Source organism: Triticum aestivum, chromosome 7B, assembly GCF_018294505.1.
Source record: "Triticum aestivum cultivar Chinese Spring chromosome 7B, IWGSC CS RefSeq v2.1, whole genome shotgun sequence".
NCBI lineage: Eukaryota > Viridiplantae > Streptophyta > Magnoliopsida > Poales > Poaceae > Triticum > Triticum aestivum.
Window position 1 is genome coordinate 700866900 of NC_057813.1, and position 5768 is coordinate 700872667.

Below are 5768 nucleotides of genomic sequence, written 5' to 3' on the forward strand. Positions count from 1 at the left end.
CACTCGGTCGCAAGCCCGCTCCCTATCATCACATCACAGCCCTCCTCCCATAGTCCCATGGCCATGGACCATGGTAGTACTGTAGAGCAGTACTTTAGTGAACTAATCAAGTGATCAAAGGCAGCTTAAATCGTATAGTACCAGTACGGGCGCGCTCTGCCTAGTTCGGGGCGCACATGGGGCGCGGTGGCTGACCGGGCCGGGCCATGTGTGCCTCCGTCCTCTCTAGATCATCCATCGCCCAGTAGTACTGTTGGAGGGAATCCAACTCGCATAGTCGCAGCCTTGCCGCCGGTACTTGCGCCACCATGCATGCATGCTTGGGAACTCCCAGCCCCATCAACGGTACCACTTCTGTAGTACTACAGCTCCAGCTCGCCATTTTCTGCTTATCATACTCGCTCGACCCTCGTCACTTTCCCATGTCGGCATGCATCCCGTCGACGCGCGCTAGGTGGATCTGCATGCACTGCATGTTCCAGTTTTCTTTCTTCCCAGCATGCATGCGTCTTTGACTGGGCATATATATCTGGGAGAACTGTTTGCTGCTGCCGCTACTGCTACTAGGTTTTCTTCAGGTTTTGTGCGCGGATCTAGCTAGCGCTTGTGTATGGATTGCGCCCATTATTTCTCCCGTTCCATGTGCGGCAGGAATGAGGCTACTACTACTTGTTTACGAAGGGTAGCCTTTGGTTGGCACGTGGAACTGCAACGCACGCAGATCTTGGCTCAGATTCAACTGAATCTCAGTTTTACAGACAACAGAAACAAGCTTCTCTTTTCTCTTTTCTCTGGACTATGATTCTATATATGCTTCTGGGCCATGCATCATCCCCATAATCCTGCCTTGAATTAATACTCTCTCCGTTTTAAAATATAGTGCTTTCTCTATGTCTGTGCTTCAACTTTGACCATAAATTTAACCAACAAGACCGACTGCGGAAGGAGAAAAAGTTATACCAGTGAATTCGTATTTAAAAGAAGTTTTTCAATTATATAATTTTTCTCCCACCGCAGTCGGTCTTGTTGGTTAAATTTATGGTTAAAGTTGAACCTCGGAAAGCAGGGGCGGAGCCAGGATTTGGACATAGGGGGGGGGGGGGGGGGGGGCGAGCCCTCTTTGAAGCAAAAGCAAAAAAAAAATTATGCCACACAAACTTCCGAATAATTTCTAAGCCTTGCCAAGACAGTAGGTAGACACAATTTTTTTCTTGCGGCTAGAGCATGTCTAGCTTTCTCTAATATTGGTCAATAATTCCACGTACGTGCCCAGTAGAAGAAGTGGATAATCTTTTTTTTTTTTGAAACGGAGGCAAAAGATTTGCCTCATCGATTAATTAAGCAGAAGAGAATTGCTCAGTTAATTAACGGAAAACCGAGCGAAAACCGATACAAACTAACCACATGCGGATTACTTACAGAGCATACAACTCCAGAAGCGCACGATCAGCCCTACAAACAAACCCAACATGGAACGACCATCAACCTCCAAACTACTACATCGCAAACAAACCCCTAACAAGAGCACCTCCGCCGAAGTCCACAAACACCGCCAAATCCACATAGACAAACACAAACTAGACCATATGGACCGCCCAATAGACTGATGAATATCCATCAAGCAGCTGCAGACGTCTTTCCCGTGACGTCACTCTACTTAGTTTTGCTCCTGAGAGCCTTCTCCACAATCATCTTGCCAGATCCAGGGCTGACCGCCTCCAAACGTGCGAGCAAGCTGCTGACTTGTATCTCAAATAGAATCTCATCAACCTTGTCCCTCACAGACACCACTGCATTAACATGCTCAGCCACGGGTACCATCGACACAATGGACTCAGGCGCCTTCAGTTGCACACATGGCAGAGGCAAACCCTGTAGTTGCGCCCCAGAGATAGGTGCCAACGCACCTACCTCATCAACCTCGCCACCCACAGACATCACCTGCCCCATCTCCTTCGGAAGCACCATTGAAAGAGGTGAAGTAGGCTCCCCACAACGCTCCTGCAACTCAGGCATAATCTCCAGCACTGGAGCCATGACCTCATCGATGACTACACACCCAGGGCCAGTGAGTAGTACAGACATCGGCGAACATGATGTAGCACGAGGGGAGAAATGTCCATAGAGGCTTGCTTCCTCCCCAACAGGAGACCCGATCTGAAGCTTAGGAAGTGAGGACACAGCTGGCACAACCTCTAGTTTGGCGAGAGCAGCCTCTGCTCTCCCCAAAACACTCTCAACTCGCGCAAGGCAGTCGCGCAGCTCAGTGCGAAGCAGCTCGGTCTCCTCCGCTAGGACGGGTTGCAATTGCACGTCAACCGGTGTTGCGTCAACCTCCGATGCAGGCGCTGGGTTAGGCTTTGCAGCATCATCACGCGGCTTTGTAGTCAGATCGGATCGGTGCTGAGCATGACAAAAACGCACTTTGTGGCCGAAACGAAGGCATCCTGAGCACCGAATTGGGTCCCTGCAAGAGTGAGCGTGATGACCTTTGGAGAGACACCGAAAGCATCGATCCCGGAGCCACGCCGGAGGAGCCATCCGGGCATTGGAACCGGGCCGACGGAAGGCATTTGAAGATGGCGAACGGCGGCAGCCGGTAACGAGGTGCCAGTCTCCCAATGTTTCCTCACGAGCTGTTGGCGCACAACACATGGGATCAGCGGACGTCGTCTTCCTTCCGAAGCATCCTAGCCAGTCCCCCCAACCAGACAGCACGGGAGCGGCCACCTGACCTGGCCCCGTCAAGGGTGTAGGCATCGACACCGGGGACGACGGCAGCTGGCCGGTGGCAAGAGGAGCCGGGGTGGTGGCCTGCAGGCCACAACCGCAATTGGGACGAGCACCGGCCATAAGCCCAGGGTCCGACCTGCGCCGAGCAAGGGCATCCGCCGCTAGAGCGGCGGCGGTGGGCGATGCAGTCGACGTCTGAAGCGGCGCAAGTGGAGCGATTGGGACGAGCTGCAGACTGCATTGGGAGGCTGCTGCCAGAGCATTGGGAGCTCCCTACACTGTGACGGGCATCACCACATCGCCCGGACCAGACGGGTCGCCGGGCAAGGCAGACGGCAGCAGCATCGAGGTCGTCTGGGATGCCGGGACGACGAACAGGGGCGGCTCGGATGCCGAGGCGACGCCCAGCAAGGCCGCGGCGGCCGCCGCCTCCCACAGGGGCGCAGAGCCGGCGCTCACCTCGGCTGGAGCGGCAGCAGCCGACGCGGACGCAGAGCCAACGCGCAGCAAGGCCGGAGAGGCAGCTGCAGCCGCCGCCGACGCGGACGCAGGCCGGGGGAGCGGACAAGGCGGAGGAGCACGAGGGAGCTTCGTGGAAGAAGGACAGCGGCGAAGAGAGGGCTCGACGAGGATCCCGGATCTGGTCGAGCCTGACACAGGGACGGCCGGAGGGAAGAGATCAGGGCGGCGCCGTCGCGAGCACGCCCGCCGCGAGCGCGTTCGCGAGAGCCATAGCCATACTACTTAGAAGTGGATAATCAAACTACTCTGGAATATAACATGAATTAATTGCCTTGCTACAAAACATTATCAATATGAAAAATTAAGTTATACGAACAATAACAATCATTCTATAACTAAATGGTTGGTTTAGTGGCTTTCAGCTTGCATCTATACATATTTAAATGACAATTCATCAGACCATTCAAAAATCTCATCACTTATACAAAGTTTTGTTGTTGTATTAGGAAAAAATATTCAATGTTGTCGGAATACAAACCTAGAGAATCAAATCCCTGATCAATTCGTCATTGTTGGCATGCACACAACAACCATCCGTGATTGCGAATGCCGAGGCATCGACTGCTTCGGGCTTTCGAAGAATCGCGGTTGTCCTAGCACGGGGACTCATCACAAATCACACAATTAAAATAACGAAAATCTGATGCATGAGTTCGACATGATACAAGACGAGAATACAAAGATTATAAACAATTTGATGTGTTGACCTTGGCTTATTCATTGGTAGCCTGTAGAGTTGATGATTGAAGCGGCCTGGATCGCGGTCGGGTTCGGATCTTGAGAAGGAGAGAGAGGCGCGCAGCGGCAAGGGCGCACGATAACAACATTTAACCCATGCAAGCATTATTCCGCTAATCATAAGAGGCAAGCACACTATAGCGGACACCAATCGCCCAACTAGGCCTTTCTATGGACTTGAAAAGAACTCACTAGTGGGCTTTCACGTGGGCCTTCTAAATATCTGCAGAATTGACGTTAAGATAGGGGGGGCCAGGGTACTTATGTACTGCAATCTCATCGCTAATTAAGGAGTAGATACGTGACTTGGATCGATCGTTAGGGAGTATAGGAGCATGGTTAATAGTATAGGGGGCTGTTGGCTATAAGCCAGTGCCATGTCATCTACAGTTCACCTTATATTTAACATGTACAATAGTAGATCAAAAGAGTGTACTACTTTTTGTTATGTGACCCACATTTCATTCTCACAAAGTGCCTAGGAGCACGTGCTAGAGCTGGCTCTTCACGAAGAGCCCGCTTACCTTCTCTCTCCTCTTCTCTTTCCTCCAATTAAATAGAAATATACTAGTTTATTTCTTGTAGCCCGCTGACTCAATTCTATTATACTTGCTCTAAGCAAGCGCACGCACTACGAACCCATTCGCCATCACCTCCAACCTAGAGTATCAAAAAGGAAAACATGTCAAGATTTCTACTTTTTTTAGGATGGTGAAGAATTTTTGTAGTCTAGATAGAGAAGAAGAAATCTCTCGCTTCCAAGCCCGAGAGCGTAAAAGGAGAATGAAACTGGATACTGTAATTTTTTTTTAGGGGTAACTGGATACTGCAAAAAAAAAAGAGACAAACTAGATACTATAATTAAGACCATCTTAGCGACGACTGATTGGGCCATGGAGCATGTGGGCCCGCAGCGCTGGTTGAGCGGGCAAACAAACGCAGCTCTGACTTGTTGTATACAGATTCTGAAAACACAAAAGAGGCTTTGACTCGTCGCTGGAATTAATCCCACATCGCGTGCCGTGGATACCTGAGGCGGTTCAGCAAGAAATAAAAAGGGAGCCAAGGGCACGATTTAGGGTATACCTTTCTCGGCCTCTTCGCTAAAATTAAGTGTAGTATCTGTTCTTGTCAGTTTAATATCTGATACGTAGATCTTCGGATTCACAATATGATATTAATTTAATTTTGTTGAGGGGAGGAGGAACTGTAAAATGTAGCTTGCTGAATGGGTCCTCATGTCTCGTCCAAGTGTTGCACTATTGTTTGGAACAGGCACACCCCAATCAAAACATAATGAAATCTTTATAGTTTCCTTTTTTGATGGAGGAGTATATGCACATAACTTCAGGGTGAGTGAATTGCCGATTAGAAACCACCCACAATAATAAAATAAAAAGATTAGAAACTTCTCCTCTGGACGTGGACTTGGTGCTCTCAGGTACCCGCACATCCTATATGCGGAAAAAAAATTAGTAATTCAGAAAAAATTTAGAAAATTCCAAATATTTTTTGAAATCAAACATGATCAGGTATTGTACTCGTATAGAAAGTTTGGACAACGACGTCTATATAAAATAAAGATGATTTACAGGAACTAATTGAAATGTAAAATGGCTAAAAGAAATCCAATAATTATCATGATAGAAAGTATTTATCCGGTTTTGTATGTGTTTATGCGTTGGCAACCATACTAAGTTACAATGTTGTAAGACGCTCTGTACGTACAAAAACTGAAATGAATTATGAAGAAAAATAAAGATGGAAGGAACAAT

At 48.9% G+C, this 5768-nt stretch overlaps 1 non-coding gene across 1 annotated transcript; it reads left to right on the forward strand.

Moving 5' to 3' along the window:
* The first annotated feature begins 5075 nt into the window (after nt 1-5075).
* LOC123163272 (U2 spliceosomal RNA) lies at nt 5076-5279 on the forward strand. Its single transcript, XR_006481828.1, has one exon. It is a non-coding gene; the product is annotated as a U2 spliceosomal RNA (small nuclear RNA).
* Nucleotides 5280-5768: the final 489 nt, after the last annotated feature.